At 44.9% G+C, this 17,782-nt stretch overlaps 1 protein-coding gene across 3 annotated transcripts in view; it reads right to left on the bottom strand.

The window, feature by feature from the left end:
• GPBP1 (GC-rich promoter binding protein 1) overlaps positions 1-13,589 on the bottom strand; it is a 54,812-nt gene extending 41,223 nt beyond the window's left edge. Inside the window, exons 1-2 of one of the 3 annotated variants that reach the window (XM_080680989.1) lie at positions 13,210-13,589; positions 11,431-12,416 (exon numbers count right to left, since the gene is read on the bottom strand). The gene's annotated coding sequence lies outside the window, so the exon portion shown is untranslated. The remainder of the gene's footprint in view (positions 1-11,430; positions 12,417-13,209) is intronic. The other 2 variants (XM_080680990.1, XM_080680991.1) reach the window with 2 other exon arrangements.
• Between the last annotated feature and the right edge of the window lie 4,193 nt (positions 13,590-17,782).

Genomic DNA, 17,782 nt, shown 5'->3' with positions numbered 1-17,782 from the left:
CAATAGGAATTTATTTTTTAAAAACAACAACAACAAACCACTAGGTGACCACAAGCTAAGAGTCAGAGGCTGCCCAAGCCCAAGAGTACAGGCTGTGCCCTGGCCAGTTTGGCTCGGTTTGTTGGACTGTTGTCCTGCGCACCAAAAGATGGCAGGTCTGATTCCTGGTCAGGGCACATACCCAGGTTGCAGGTTTGTCCCCAGTCAAGGCACCCAAGAAAGGCAACTGATCAATGCTTCTCTCTCACATCAATGTTTCTCTCTCTCTAAAAATTAAAAAAAAATTTCTTTTTTTTAGAAAGGATACAGGCTTTACAAAAATAACTTAGAAAAGTCACTGAATGAACAAACTACAAACCACAGCAAGCAACCCTGAGGATTAGAGGCAGAGGGAGACTATCCCATTCCCAGAGTCTACAAATTACAATATTCAAAATGTTCAGTTTTCTACCAAAAAAAAAAAAAATCATGCAAAGAAATAAGAAAGCATGGCCAATTCACCGGCAAAAGGAATTGGCAGACACGGTCCCTGATGAAACACAGCCCTCAACTGTCTGGAATACAAAGAGCTGAAGAAAACCAGAACAATGTCTCAACAAACAGAGCAGCAATAAAGACAGAGGAATTACAGAAAAGAACCAAAGAAAAATTCTGGACTCAAAGAAAACAATAACTGAAACGAAAATTTCACCGGACAGTTTCAATAGCAGACGTGAGGCAGAGGAATCAGAGAACTTGAAGAGAGGTTGCTTAAAATTGTAAGTCTAAGGAGCAGGGAGAAAACAAAAAACTCAACAGGCTGGAAAGACCTGCGGGACAGCACCCACACCGAAGTCCCAGGAGGAGAGAGAGGAGAAGGGGCAGAAAGAGTTACCTAAGGGAACCATGGCTAAAGGTAGTTAAACACACAGATGTACAGACGTATCCGAGAAGCTAGCCAAACCTCAGCAAAGATAAACACAAAGATTCGCCTCTGGGTGCCACCCTGCATGCCCACGTGGGCACTTACTGGGTGGCCCCTTTCCTCTCCAACACGGCAAACGCCATGAGCCAAACGGCACGCACAGGTGCCACTGGTGGGGAAGAAGCTGCCCACGAGAAGAAGATGGCTCACACGCAGCGACGGCAGGTGACGAAGAGGTCAGTTCTCCTCATCATCGGCGGTAACCAGTATCCCTGGTACCGAGCAGGTGAGTAGCACGCACAGGCCTAGGAACTGTGGTCCATTTGAAGAACCCTAAAGTCCAGGCCACCCTGGCACCCAGCACTTGCGCCAGGACCGCCATGCTGAGACACAGCAGCTGATGGAAGTGCGGCCCAGCGCATTAAACCAGCCTGGGACAGACCGTCTGACTAGTTTAAAGAGAATGACATGATCTTACAGTTAGGAAATCATAAAGAATCCGTGGGGGAAAAGAAAAAAAAACTACTAGAGCTAATACATTCAGCCACGTTGCAGGATGACAGATAACACAGAAAACTCAGGTGTACAAATGACAATCCAAAAGGAAAATTTAAACAATTCAATTCTACTCACAACAACATGCGAAAGAATAAAATATCTAGAAATAAATTTAACCAAAAGGTATAAAACTTGTTCACTAAAAAGTACAAAACACTACTGAAGGAAAATTTAAAAGACCAAAGAAATATAAAGACATCCCACATTCAAGGATTGGGAAACTTAATATTGTTAAGATATCAGTATTATCCAAAGTGATACACAGATTCAACAAAATCTCTATTAAAATTCCACCAACCTTCTCTGCAGAAACAGAAAAGTCATTCTCAAATTCATTTGGAACTGCAAGGGACCCCAAATATTTTTAAAAATATATATTGAAAAAGTAGAATTGCAGGACTCACAGTTCCCTATATCATAACTTACTGCAAAGCTACCGTGATCAAAGCAGTGTACTACTGACATAAGGACAGATATATAAACCAATGGAATAGAAGTGAGAGTACAGAAATAAACTTATACGCATATGGCCAAATGAGTTTTCAAAATAACTTAAGATGATTCAATGGGGGAAAGAACAGTCTTTTCAACAAATGGTACTGGGACTCCAAGTGACACCATATACAGATATAAATGCAATAATGCATCAAAGACAACTGGAAAAGCTAAAACTATAAAACCATCAGAAAAAAACATAGAGGTAAAGAAAGCTTCATGACCTTGAATTTGGCAGTGGATTTTTTAGATATGACAAAGAAACACAAATAGCAATAGGAAAAAACTTTTATCAGACAAAATGGACTTTAAAACAAAGGCTATAATAAGGACAGTTCATAATGATAAATGGATCAATCCAACAAGAGGATATAAACCTCGTAAACATTTATGCCACCAACAAAGGAGCAAATAAGGATACAAAGCAAATACTGATGAACATAAAGGGAGAGATAAGAAATACAGTCATAAAAGATGATTTTACCACCACACTGACATCAATGGGTAGATTTTCCAGAATGAAAATCAACAAGGAGTGTCTTTAAATGGCACACTAGAGAAGATGGATTTAATTGATATTTTCGGAGCATTTCATCCCAAAGAAGCTGAATATACATTCTTTTCAAGTGAACATGGAACATTTTCTAGGATAGACTACATGCTAAGACAATAGCTAAAAAGACATACTGAATACACACACACACACACACACACACACACACACACACACACACACACACCACCCCCCACCCCCCTGCAAGGCAATTTGCTTAGGGCTTTGTAAGTTTTATCTCATTCAGTCCTCACTGCATCCCAGGAGGTTATTACCTTTTCTTCAAAACAAGAAAAACAGGTTTATACAGTATATGTAGACATATAGATATATACAAATACATATATTATACATATACATATACGGCACATTTTAAAGTTCCTAAGGTCGCAGTCCTCATCAGTGGCAGCTGAAATTCTTAAGCACTATACACACACACATACATACACTATAAATAACACAGGACACATTAGGTAGAGACCTTTATCTTATAAAATACTAACTTTAGCATCAGATACTTAAGCATTTCCCTAAATTCTGACTAAGATTTACTCTCACAACTACCTCAAACTACACAAAGTACAATCTCAATCTCCTCCTAGGCAGGGAAAAGACAAGTGGTTTGAGCTACCACTGCAGTCACAACTGGCTCTCCACTAACCTAGCTAACGTTGTCCCCAAATAGCCTCTTGTACGCGTTAAATTCAGTCCTTTGAAGGATAATTTAAAGGAGTAAGGTGTAAACATTTTCACTCCCTTTTCTCTGGTTCCAAGTTCCTATAAAAGGAACTCCTATTAGTGGAGGAGAGACCAAAGAGTAATTCATGTGAAAAACCTGAAACTATCAGTTGAGTTACAGGAAAAAGCTAAGGCAACTAAGCTTGCATCGCCATAGTCCTTAAGCCATCTTATCAGGTGAGTCCCATCTTTCAAGTCGTTTTCAACATAGCTAGTAATCCATGAGGCTCTGATTTCATCATTCACCTGATATTACTGTAACTGCCCCAAGTTTAGTCTTCTTCAGCTTTAGTAAATAAACCCTCCTACATGCTCCACAATTCAGAATTCAAGGACTCCATTTACTCCGTATTCACAGAACTTCAGAACAGACAAACTACATGAATTTAGGAATCTTAGTTTTGCCTGGTTTGCTACTGAAAGCCCAACCCCAATGAAAGTACAGCACAGCAGGCACTTAAACATCTGCTGAGGCAATGACCATCACTAACACAGGCCAGCTCAAGAGATAAGAATCCTACATCCATCGCTGAATCATGTTTCACAGTAAATAAGCTGGTACTTTGGACCTACTTCCTCATTTCCAACACAGAAATAGTCACTTGTTTCCCATTATGCTCAGGTACAAATTAGGTAATAGTAACATTTCAAGCCACTGGAAAGCAGATTGCTCTATGAATTCAAAATGACATTTTTTTGCAACAGGTCTTTCTTCTCCCTGCCTCTCTGAAATCAATAAAAATGTATTTTTTAAAAAAATGTCTACTCTTAAACACAGTTAAGAAAATGAAGACAAACCACAGACTGGGAGAAATTATTTGCAAAAGATTTGTATGATACACATACCCAAGTAGTATATAAAGAGTTCTTTCCAAAAAAAAAAATTCTTTCAACTCAGACAAGTGAATTTTTTTAAATGGGCAGAAGATGTAAACGAACACCTCACCAAAGCACGTAAAAAGATCGATGCTCAACATCATCATTAGGGAAATACAAATTCAAACTACAATGCAAATTCAAACTATACACCCACTAGAATGGTTACAATTAAATTCTGTATCATTGATTGAAAGTCGTGCTGTCCATTATGGCAGCTAGTAGCCATATTTGTTATTTAAATTTAACTGAAATTAAATAAAACTTAAAATTCAGGTCCTTATCTGCACAAGCCACATTTCGAATACTCGTTACTGGCTAGATACCACAAGGAGCGGTGCAGACACAGAACACGTCCACTATCTGACAAAGCTGTACTGTGCAGCACTGCTCTACGACTTACAACACTAGGAAGTTAACTCTAACAGAATACAGATAACACAATTCAAATTCTGGCTCCCTCACTTACTGAGGACCGTGAGTAAATTATTTAATCTCAGACTAAGTTTCTTAAAACCATTAAATAGCATTTATTTCACAAGGTAATTGGGAAAAACTGAGATACTATACAAACATTAGTTGTGCCAAAAAGAAAATACTTCTGAGATCAAACCCATTCAAAGGGTGTATTTGAAGCAAGTCACAACTATCATCATAAGGGAAACAAAATGTAGTAGCTAAGAATATTTTCTAAGTTCCTAAAACAGAATAGTATTGTACTTTCCTCCAATCACCGCCTTAAAAACTGTAACTATGAACCATAATGGTTAGGAGTCTAGACTGTGGATACAGAGTGTATGCATCCAGAAGTATCACTTACTGGCTATATGGGAAGTCCAGAAGTATCACTTACTGGCTATATGGGAAGTAACTTAAAATCCCCTGACTTCCTTTTCTCATCTGTAACATGAGGACAATAGGACCTTCCCACACACAGTGTGTATGAGGCTTAAATTAGTTAATATACTTAAAAGACTTAGAACACTGCCTAGATTGGTAAGTATTGATAAATATTAGTTATCGAGATCTGCTCATTATTATAGGTCTTGATATCCAGAACACAAAAAACTCCTACAACTCAACAACAAAAACAAAAAACAATCTGATTTAAAAAATGGCCGAAGGACTTGAACAAACTTTTCTCCAAAGAAGGTATACAAATTGCCTAAGCACATGAAAAGACATTACTAATCATTAGGGAAATGCAAATCAAAACCACAATGCCCTAGCTGGTGTGGCTCAGTGGAACTGCGAACTGAAGGGTCCGGAGCTCGATTCCAGTCAAGGGCACATGCCCCGGTTCCGACCTCAATCCCCAGTAGGGGGCGTGTAGGAGGCAGCCGATCAGTGATTCTCTCTCATCATTGGTATTTCTATCTCTCCCTCACTCTCTGAAATCAATGAAAATACATAGTTTTAAAAACCACAATGAAAACCAAAACAAAACGATACCACTTCAGACCCATTAGGATGGCTATTACCACAAACACAGAGCCCCAGGCTCAGTAGCTCAGCTGGTCCAGATAAGCCAAGGTTGCAGGTTTGATCCCAGATCAGGACACATGCAAGAATCAACCAATGAATGCAAAAAAAATAATTGAACAACAAATTGGTATTTCCCTTTCTCCCTCTCCCTCTCTCCCCCATTTCCCCCGCTTTCTCTCTCTAAAAATCAATCAATAAATTAAAAAATATTTTAAAAATACACACACACACAAAAATAACAGCAAGTGTTGGAAAGAATGTAAAGAAATTGGAACCCTTGCAGACAGTTGATGGAAGTAAAAATTGGTGCAGCCCCTATGAAAAACAAAGTTCCTGAAAGCATTACATAGAATTACCATATGATCCAGCAAATTTACTTCTGGGTATATAACCAAAAGAATTAAAAGCAGGGATTCAAACAGATATATGAACACCAATGTCCACAGCAGCACTGTAAGCAACCCAAGTGTCCATCAACAGATAAAAGGATAAACAAAATGTAGTATATACACACATTAAATTATCCTGTCTTAAAAAGAAAATTCTGACACCTGCTACAACATGCATGAACCTCGAGGACATTGTGCTGAGTGAAATAAGCCAGTCACTAAAGAACAAACAGTGCACAATGAGGTACCTAGTAATCAAAAATTCATAAAAACACAAAGTAGAATGGTAATTGCCAGGGGCTGGGAAGAGAAAAAATTGGCAGTTAATGCTTAATTGGATGCAGTTCTGGAGATGCATGGTGGTAATGGCTGTACAACATTGTAATGATGCCACTGGACTGTATGCTCAAAAGTACCATAAAATGGTCCATTTTATGTTTATTCCCCTCATACACAGTTTGGGAGATCAGTGTGAACAGGGGGGAAATCCCTCCATCTCATACATTGGTTAGAAAGGTAGAAGGATTTAAACCTTCTAAATTCATTTAAATTTAGAACACACTTTCTTCTCTAAACTTATAATAGTTCACTTCCTATTTGTGGGGTGAAAACTTCAGCTAGTTATATTGACAATTATGGGGTGTGAAGGATTACCTCCTACTGTGATTTTTAAGATGTCACAAATAACTCTGAAAGAAGACAGTGTCTATCTAACTCCACTCCCCTGAACGCAGCCTAGATTTAATGATCTGCTTCTAATGAAAAGAATGTGACTTCTAAGAATAGGTAGGTTGTAAAGGGCACCACACCTCACCTATCCCTTTTCTCAAGTCACTTGCTCTGGGAGACACAGCTGCCATGCTGCAAAGAAACTCAAGCAGCTGGCCAGGCCAGCGTGGCTCAGTGGTTGAACATCGACCTATGACCAGGAGGTCACGGTTCGAATCCAGGTCAGAGCACATGCCCGGGTTGAGGGCTGGATCCTCAGTGTGAGGCATGCAGGAGGCAGCCGATCATGATTCTCATCACTGATGTTCCTATCTCTCTCTCTCCCTCTCCCTTCCTCTCTGAAATCAGTAAAAAAAATATTTTTATAGAAAGAAATAAACTCAAGCAACTGGATGGAGAGATCCACACAAGGTAAAGAACTGAGTCCTTCAGACAACAGCCAGCATCAACCTGCCAGCCAATGAGAACACCACTTGGAAGGAGATCCTCCAGCCGTCAAGCCTTCCATTGGCTGCAGCCCTGGTCGATGTCAAGATTCTATGCAAGACCTGGAGGGAACCAGAACCACTCAGCAAACTCCCCTATTTCTTACCTACAGAAACAATGTTGAAAAAATATTATTCTTTAAAAGCTCACTCATTAAAAGGATATATATTTATGTCCACTGAAAAGCAAACTAATTTCTTTAACTAGTATGCATGTATAAAAGTAATTTCCTGACGATTTTTCATTTTTATAATTTTTAAAAATCTATTTGCAAGTTCTGTCTTTCAAAGGAAACAACCTATTTAACTAGGAGGTTAAAACTCTTGTTCTTGCTAAAAAGATGCAGAAACTAGCAATTACTTGAAGGGATACAGAGCAAAAGTCTGTAACTGATAGGTGGGACAACTGACAAAAAGGAAAAAAGCAAGCAGATAAAACTTAAAAAAGCAGATAAAACTTAAAAAAAAAGAGAGATCCAACCACTAAAGGTTTATCAGTAATTCTAACTTTTGTTTCTCGTGAGGGTTCTATTGAAAATTATGGACCTGATCCGCAGGAAAATACATAAGCACCCCTAAAATTATCCATTTCAGAGAATTCTCTAACTATACTGCCTTCCACACCCACCCACACAGCCAAAAAGAATTCATGTTAGAAATTCCTGACACACAAAACATTGGGAGGTTAGGAGAGGCAGGGAATAATCTCTCCAACCTACTCTCCCTGAGCATGCCAAACACACAACTCCAAGGGCTGCTAAAATAACAAACCAAAAGCTACACTTTAGACAGGCGCTCTGGCCACAGGAGACACTATGGGGACAAGAGAAAGGAACCAAAGGCAGAAAGGTGAGTTAACAGGTGATTTCCTTGGCCAAGGACCAAGCCAGAATAATAAATGAAACTGGAAATGAGAAGGCAGGGCCCGAGTAAGTATTGCAGGTCAGGCAATTAAATCAACAAGAGCCCTAGCCAGTTTGTCTCAGTGGATAGACGGAAAGGTCCCGGGTTCGATTCCAGTCAAGGGCACATGCCTGGGTTGCAGACTCGATCCCCAGTAGGGGGCGTGCAGGAGGCAGCTGATCAGTGATTCTCTCATCATTGATGTTTCTATCTCTCTCCCTCTCCCTTCCTCTCTGAAATCAGTAAAAGTATTTTAATAAATAAATGCAACGAAGTAAAAATATTTTAAAAAATAAATAAAACAAGAGAATAAGTAATTTCAGAGACTATGATAAATACTGATCTGACATGTAAAATGTATTAAGCAGAATCTTAACATATAGAATAAAACTTTACATCTATATTACAGTCCGTAATTAACAAAATCAGTTTAAGAACTAAGGCCAAAAGAGGTTACGTGAATATACAAGGTCCCATGGGCCCTTTTCTAGATATTCCAAATCCTAAACCAAACACCTTTCTAACTCCCAGACACTCCTCACTTCCTACATCACTGCCTTTCCTGGATCTAAATTGTCACCTAAACATTTCATCAGAAAGTTAACAGAAAGGTGGCCGCATCTAACACAATCAGATAGTCTGGCCTGGGTTTAGGTTCCATCCTCACTTGCTAATTTTACTTTCCGATTAGACATTTCCATCTTTATTCCCTTTGTAACGTCCTAAATTTCATTTTCTTCTTTCTGTTCACTCCTGTTCTTTCCTTATTATTTCCCATTAGTCTTATTTTCCTACTAGTCCTCCCTTTCCCAATTCTGAAGTGTCAACACCTACAGACACAAAAATCCATGTAGTAATCTCAATTCAAAACCAGAGAAAAAGGAAAGAAAGCAAAGTTAACATGCATTTAGCTCCATACCTGGGCAAAGAGGCAAGGGTGCATGAGATCTCAATACAACCTGACACCACACTTTAATACTTTGCTAACCCAAGTTATCACTCACAGCTACTAACAACAGCAAAACCAACAATAGTTTCTCTTTTATCTTTTAGCTTGTCTCCAAACAGCAATCAAAATTAACTACAAAGAAGCAGCATATGAAAAGAAAAACAAAATATCAGGATAATGCACAAATAAAATTGAGTTAATAAAGTAAAATCCACGAAGCAGTGCTAAGTATGGTACAATGATTACTAGCATAAGCATGGGGCTTGGAGATTTGGTCAAGATGCCAATCTATCCTTGGCCCTAACCAAGTTAACTTTGCACCCCCCCCGCCCCCCCCCCCGTCTCAGTCTCCCTAAATCTTAGTTTTCTCACCTAAGCCACTGTAATAGTACTTTTCTCATACGATTATGGTAAGAATTAAGATATACCATGTAGCCCTAACTGGTTTGGCTCAGTGGCTAGCGTCGGCCTGCGGACTCAAGGGTCCCAGGTTCCATCCCGGTCAAGGGCATGTACCTTGGTTGTGGGCACATACACAATAGGGAGTGTGCAGGAGGCAGCTGATCGATGTTTCTAACTCTCTATCCCTCTCCCTTCCTGTCTGTAAAAAAATCAATAAAATATATTTTTTTTAAAAAGATATACCATGTAAAGTACAACGCAAAACATGACACAATCACTACCTATAAATGTTAGCCGTTGTGACTGTTATTTTTAGAGCTATAGTCTAGGCACAAGAGGGAAAACCGGGAGACGAGGTAGGAGAAAGAGGTACTTATGGGGGATAAGCAGCGGCTCAGTCACTGTTCCAATAACTACTGATACTGTATGTTTCAATGCCAAGAAAATACCTATCAAAACAATCAAGTAAGGCCCGGCTGAGCGTGGAACTGTGAGCCAGGAGGTCACAGTTCCATTCCTGGTCAGGGCACAAGGGGGCGTGCAGGAGGCAGCTAATCAATGATTCTCTCTCATTGATGTTTCTCTCTCCCTCTCCCTCTCTGAAATCAATCAAAATATATTGAATTAAAAAAAATTCAATCCCGTAAGATAAATATTAAAAAACTAGAGGCCCAGTGCACAAATTCGTGCACAGGTGGGGTGCAGCTGGCCTGCCCCAATCAGGGCCAATTGGGTCAGGCCAGCCAGTGGGGAGGGGAGGGGCCATGGGCGGTTGGCAGGCCAGCCCCCCACCTGGTAGAACTCCCAGTGGAACTCCTGGTCAAGGGGACAATTTGTATATTAGCCTTTTATTATATAGGATACTTCATGCCCTAGCCAGGTAGCTCAGTTGGAAAGAGCTTCATTCTGATACACCAAGGTTTCAGGTTCAAACAGGGTCAGGGCACATACAAGAACCAAGCAATGAATGCATTACTATAAGTAAAACAACAAATCCGATGTTTATCTCTCTCTCTCCCCCCACCCTTAAAAATCAATTTTTTTAATATATTGTATTGATTTTTTACAGAGAGGAAGGGAGAGGGAGAGTTAGAAACATTGATGAGAGAGAAACATCAATCAGCTGCCTCCTGCACACCCCCGCTCCTGGGGGGACATGCCCTTGACCAGAATCGAACCTGGCACCCTTGAGTCCACAGGCCAACGCTCTATCCACTGGGCCAAACCGGTTAGGGCCAATCAATCAATTTTTAAAAATAAAAGGTAATTCACTCACAAAAAAATTCTAGTATGGCAATTAATATTCACATTTTTAAATATATTTTTATTGATTTCAGAGGAGGAGGAAGAGATAGAAACATCAGCGATGAGAAGCACTGATCAACTGCCTCCTGCACGGCCCCTACTGGGGATGGAGCCCACAACCCGAGAATATGCCCTTGACCAGAATCGAACCCTGGACCCTTCAGTCCACAGGCCGACTCCTCTGTCCACTGAGCCAAACCAGCTAAGGCGGAGCTAAGATCTTAAGGAATAATTTGAAATAAAACCACTTCGGCAAGTTTAAAAAACTAAATTTCTATGATAGATTTAAATGTTGAAACTTATGCCTTAAAACAAGCTACTTCATGAAACATCATATTAAAAACCAAGCCCTACAAGGTTTTAAACATTAATAATGTTTTGGGGTTTTTTCTACCTATCTAGGAATCCACAAAGCCCAAGGTAAATATTACCCATATGTACCTTCTTACTTTAGGAACACAAATTAAAATTTGAACTGTTTGATCTGAAATAGTCTTAAACCTTAACTCTTTCTGCACTTAAAATTGATGGTTGTTTTCAGATTGTACAGAGCAATATTATTGGGAGAAACTGAAAGGTTCCAAGAATAACAAAGGATAAATTGACCCTTATTACATTTTACAAACATCCATTTGACATGCTCACCATATAGTACTTACAAATTCCAACAGGACCGCACAAGAAGGTGCTGGGTTTTTCTCTATTATCTTTATGTTTTCCAGTTTGTTTTTTTATTTTGTATCCTCTGAAATAAAATCCAAGTTCTTTGAAGATACTTAACCTATGACTATTTGACATAGAGTTACTTCAAGTCAGCTACCCATACTTCAGTTTTAAAGTTTTCATATGGCTATCTCCAGAATTAGCCAAGTTCCTTGGATTTAGGATTATGAAGTCTTCTTTATTATTCCATGTACTTGTCAGTGTTGTACTTATCCACTCGAGATGAAATATCCAACTTATGGCCCAAAAAGCAAAAACGAAAAGAAAATTTCACATCTGAAGAGCATTCCTGAGCAGCATTTACAGGGACGCAGCTATCTCAACACTGCCATGCTGCTGGGAAGCCGCAACATCTTAAATTTCCGCGTAAATAAAAGATAAAAGGAAAAAAACTGTTCCCTTTCAGTGTCTTCATTTAGAGAAGCTGTCCCATTGTGACATGAAAAGGGCTGAGGTCAAAAACGCCTAAAAGTTTTAGTAAGGGTGAAAATAAACCGCCACGGAACTTCAGCAATATTCAAGCAGGAATTGGAAACTTCCCAAACTACCCAACGCGCAAATCAAGCATATCTTACAGTTTCGGCTGAAAACACCGCAGGGGTGGGGAAGGCCCCCCCCCAAAAAAAAAAAAAACACAAAACACAAAAACACACAAAAAAAACAAACCAGCGGCTGAACCACGTTAACCGGTTATATAATCCGTTTGAACCAAAACACTGACGAACGCCCGGGCTTGTGTGTGAGCAGCGTGGGGGGCCGTTCGCTATCAGCTCCCTCCAGAGATGATTCTCGCCGATTTCAGTAAACTTCTGGGGCAGAATGATCCAAACGCATTGTAATTCCAAAATGGCCACTTGAACGAGCCGGGGCCTGGCACACCAACCCTAGAGGAGGATCTTCACACCTGAGTAATTTCCATCACCTGTAAAAGTTGTGTAAAAAAAAAAAAAAAAAAAAAACACAAACTCGCATTACACCGAGGTCTGAAGTGGAGCTGGAAATTCACCCGAGAGAGCGGGGTCTGGGAGCGGGGGAGCCCGGGTCTGGAGGGGGCTGAGCCGAGGCCAGAGGGGGAAAGGGCTCCCCGGTGGGGGCGGGGGGCGCGCGGAAGGCGGCGTCGGTGGCCACGGGAAGGGGCGCGGTGTCACGCGGTTATGTAAGGAAACCCCCACTTCCCGGCGCACGTTAGCACCGGGGAGGAGCGCCCCGCGCAGGAGACCCGTCCGCGGGGTCCGCCCCAGGCACCGGGAGGAGGAAGACAGGTGCGGGGCCACCGCCGTCCCTGCACCTCGGGGAACCCGCCCCGCGGAGCTGCCGGGCCGAGGGCCGAGGGCCAAGAGGGGGACCAGGCCGACGCCTCCCCGAGCCGGCCTCCGCGGGGCACAGCGCGCTCCGGCTCCCGGGACGCAGGACACAGCTCCTTCCGGCGCGCCCGCCACGCAGGGCCGCTCAGACCCGGGCGGGAGCGGGGAGCGGCCGAAACCGCGGCCGAGGCCCCCGACCCGCCCCGACCGCCCGGCCCGGCCCGGCCCCGCCGGCCCGCCGCCCGACCCACGCAGCCGCTCTCAAGGCCCCGCGCCGGCCCGCTCTCGACTCCGCGCTCCCGCACCCCGTCCGCGGGCACCTCGCACCGCGCGCCGCCAACGCCGCCCCGACCCCGGCCCGACGCCCACTCGGCACCCGCCGACGCCGGCGTGGGCCCCGACCCCCGTTACCTTCTGCCCCCTCAGGTGCCCGGCCTGGGGTGCGGGCGCTGGGTCCGGGACGAGGCTCTCGGTACTTTGAATAATCCCCTTTTGCCGCTTTTCCCTCCCCCACAACCAGTCTCCGTCCCAAAATGGCGCCGACCCGGTCCGCAATATTCTGGGACAAGTCTCGCGAGATAAGGGACGGCGGCGAGGCAGGGACGGAACTGGAGGGCCGAGGGGAAGGGAGGGGAGGCGGGGCGCGGACCAGCAGGAGCGAGGCCGGGTGTGGAGACAGCGCCGCGAGCGCAGGAGCCGACTGGGCGGGGCCGCACGGGGAGCTCCTCCACCTCGGAACCTTCCGGCCCGCGCAGCCGCACACGCCCCGCCGGAGACGCCCCGCCCTCTACGCCGGCGGCGGGGGAGGGGCGGGGCGCGGTTACGCCCGGGGGCGGGGCTACGCCGGGGCGGGGCCGCGAGGAGGCCCCCGGGGCTGGCGCGGGAGGCGGGGCTCCGCGCGGTGACGTCAGCAGCAGCTGGAGCGGGGATTACCCCCTGCTGCTGACGTGCGCGCCGGGAACAATCGGGAAGGTTCGGTGGAAGGGGGATTCCCAGCCCCCCCTTCCAGCCTCTCCGCGGGCCCTTGCCCCGCCTGGGGCCGCCCAGGGCCTACACGGTGGGGACCCCCCGAGGACGAGGTCGGAACGCCGCGCCGGGAGGCGGCCGCGCAGCCCAAAGTCGGGGCAGCCGCGCGCGCCTCCCGCCGGGTCCGGCGCTGGGCCGGGCGGACGCGGGTCACGTAGTCGCGATGCGCGGTTCCACGCGGGGAAGCGCGAGCGGTGCTGGCCCGGTGTCCCGGCGCTGATGCACAGGCCCTTCGCCCGCGGGAGCCGGTGCTGCCGCCGCAGGACGCTCCTGGGGCGCTGGGCGCAGACTCCAAGGATCAGTGGGCCCCGGGGCGATTGCCGTGGGTATGGGTGCTGAGCCTACAGCCTCTCTGTCCCGCGCCGCCCACGCCATTTTAAATGAATGTCGTGGTAGTCGCTTCGCGTTGTAAGGGAAAACCCTTTAGACACCTGAGAAGTTCGCCTTGCAGGAGGAAGGCGAGCGCTGGTGCGCCTGGGGTAAGGGGGGAGGGAAAGCCCAGAAAATCAATATGTATGTGTATATCCATAATAATAAAAGGGCCATATGCTAATTAGATCAGACCGCCCAAGGTCCTTCCAGTAGTCCTTCCGGACAAAGCCATGGTGGCTGCCAGGGCCCAGGGCAGCAGCAGCAGCCCTGGGGTGATGGGGGCAGCGCCCTCCCCTGATAGGCCCGGTTGCCTCCCGCAGACAGAAGCCAGACTGCGGCTTAGGCCAGCTCCACGCCCGGGAGGGGGCCTAAGCCGTCAGTAGGACATCCTCTGAGGGTTCCCGGAGGGTGAGAGGGGGCAGGCCGGGCTGAGGGACCCCCCCCCCAGTGCACAAATTTACGTGCACCGGGCCTCTATATAGATACAGAGATATAGATATAAACTTAAAAAAAAAAAAACGAATCTAGCAGCCATTTCTGCACAGGGGCCTCTCATGCAAACTGCAGGCGATAACCCTAGACCAGTGGTCGGCAAACTCATTAGTCAACAGAGCCAAATATCAACAGTACAACGATTGAAATTTCTTCTGAGAGCCACATTTTTTAAACTTGAACTTCTTCTAACGCCACTTCTTCAAAATAGACTTGCCCAGGCCGTGGTATTTTGTGGAAGAGCCACACTCAAGGGGCCAAAGAGCCGCATGTGGCTCTCGAGCCGCGGTTTGCCGACCACAGGCCTAGGCTAGGCCCTAGCCAGGGGTGGGCAAACTTTTTGACTCGAGGGCCACCATGGGTTCTTAAAGTGGACCGGAGGGCCGGAACAAAAGCATGGATGGAGTGTTTGTGTGAACTAATATAAATTCAAAGTAAAGGAGCGGAGGGGAGAGCAAGAGAACCGGATAGAACAGCCGGGTCCGGCCCGCAGGCCGTAGTTTGCCCACGGCTGCCCTAGACCAAACTGCCTGCCTGCATGGTGCTCCTGCCACCTGAGCCAGCTCTTATAAAGGCGTTCCTAGAATTCTACTTCTCCCAATAGGACTGAGGCCTCCCCCAACCAATGGAAACTTTGCAGCTCCAACCAATCACGTGTCTGTATTCTGACCAATCAGGACAGTGCCTTTTGGATCCATCATGAGGACAGACCAATCAGGGATCAGGAGTGGGGACTTCTCTCTGTATAAGTCAGCTTTCTGATGGCTGTGAGCGCACACTTTGCCTTTCCTCTACCCTTATCCTGGGAAGTTGTGCAGGACCCTCTTTATCACTGTCCCTACACTTACTACCCTAGATTGAAATTGCCAATTTTCTTATCTGTCTCTATCATTGGACTGAAAGGTCCTTGAATACAGCCAGTAGGTCATCTTCATGTCTATTCATAGCAACTAGTACACTTTTAGGCAGCGTAAATTATCCAGTATTTATTATTATTATTATTATTATTATTATTATTATTTTGTCAATCCTCACTGGAGAATATTTTTCCACTGATTTTTTTTGGAGAGAGCAGAAGGGAGGAGGAAAGACAAAGAGAGAGAAACATCAATGTGAAACAGACACATCAATTGGTTGCCTCCCCCATGGGTCCTGACCAGGGCTACTATCGAGCCCGCAAGGGAGGTACTTGCCCTTGACCGGACTTGAACCTGAAACCTTCAGTCCACAGACCAACGCTCTATCCACTAAGCCAAACGGCCATGGCTCTCCATTATTTATTAAATACATGACTTCCCCACCTTTAATCTTGCTTCAGTCATTCACTACCTGTAGTTCTCAGAATTTCCCTTGTTGAACATTCTGCACCGTTATTATTCCCTTTCATTATAAATTGCCTTTCCCCTCCCCACTCTCTACTTTGAAAAGTCTTATTCTTATCCCTAGAGACCCTGTTCAAAGAACACTCATCCAGTAAAGCTCAGAGCTTACTCCTCTGGACTCTCACAAGGGTCTGCACTCACTCTCATCACTATTTGTTCTTCCTGTTCCCCTTTCTATATACTGTATATATGTATTTTTTAATTAATTTCAGAGAGGAAGGGAGAGGGAGCTTAAGTTAGAAACATCCATGATGAGAGAGAATCATGGATCGGCTGCCTCCTGCACACTCCCTACTGGGGATCAAGCCTGCAACCCGGGCATGTGCTCTTGACCGGAATCGAACCCGGGACCCTTCAGTCCGCAGGCTGACGCTCTATCCACGGAGCCACACCGGCCAGGGCTGTTTCCCTTTCTAGATGGTGAGATCCTGGCCAGGGACACTGCCCCTAGGCCAAAGCTCAGCCTGTGAAAGGCTGGATGGGTGGCTGAAGCATCCAGAACCCACTCGGCTCCTGTCCCCGTGCACCCGCCCAGCCCGGCGGCCTCTGGGGCCCCTGCCGGGTGCACAGGTTCTTTCCTACTCTCTGTCCACCCAGACGGTGGTCCTGCCTTTGCCCTCCTGGGTCACAGGTGACCCGAGCTGATGCTCTGATACCCTATTTCAGGAGAAAACCAGAAAGTGACACAGCCTTTCTCCTATAATCAACATATTTGCATGCTCCTCTTTCTGGCAAGTTTCACAGTTCTGTGCCTATCTCTTTAATGGGTCCTTCTCCTCAATGGGTTTCAAAAGGGGAGAGCCCATGCCCTTTCGTCCCCTGCTGTGTCCCCAGGGCCTGGCACCATGCTGGGCACACAGGTGTCCCATCAGTACTCCCTGGATGAACAAAGGACCGGAGGGAGGCAATAAAAACATTCTGGAGAGAAACGTTTTAGGAAGAATTCCGCTCTACAAGATAGAAAAATATTTTCTTTTCAATTAAAAAGACATTGTGTAAAAAAAAGTGAAAAGTGATAGAGTGTCATTTTAACTTTGACAAGATGTGTGTCACCTTGCCCTCACCGGTGTGGCTCAGTGGATAGAGCACAGGTCTGGCGGACTGAAGGGTCCCAGGTTCGATTCCGGTCAAGGGCATGTACCTTGGTTGCGGGCACATCCCCAGTGGGGAGTGTGCAGGAGGCAGCTGATGGATGTTTCTCTCTCATCGACGTTTCTAACTCTCTATTCTTCTCCCTTCCTCTCTGTAAAAAAAAAAAGAAAAAAAATCAATAAAAAATATATTAAAAAAAGATGTGTGTCACCTTTAATCATGACGACATCTGATGATACATTTGATCAATAAATTTGTTATTCTTTTATTTCAATTTTTTAAGCATAGAAGTAGTATGTGCTTGGTAGAGAAAGCTTCACAGACAGAAAAGCATAAGCAAATGGAAATCGCCTGTAATCCACCACCCAGCAACGATGGCCCTGAAATGTTAATGCGTCCCTTCACGTGGTCCTCGCATATTTCTGCGTCATAGTGGACACACAGCTTCATATCCCTTTTTTATTTCATCTGTTCTAAAGTTCCCCCTACTTAATCTGTTTTCTATTTTGTTTCTGTTCCACTTTAAGGATGAACACAGCATTGGGTTTCTCTCCCTTCACTGATGTTTCTATCTCTCTCTCTCCCTTTCTCTCTCTGAAATCAGTAAGAACATTTTTTTT

This window comes from Plecotus auritus, assembly GCF_963455305.1.
Source record: "Plecotus auritus genome assembly, chromosome: 7".
NCBI lineage: Eukaryota > Metazoa > Chordata > Mammalia > Chiroptera > Vespertilionidae > Plecotus > Plecotus auritus.
Note: the sequence above shows the minus strand (reverse complement) of the source record. Positions and strands in the feature narration are given on the sequence as shown.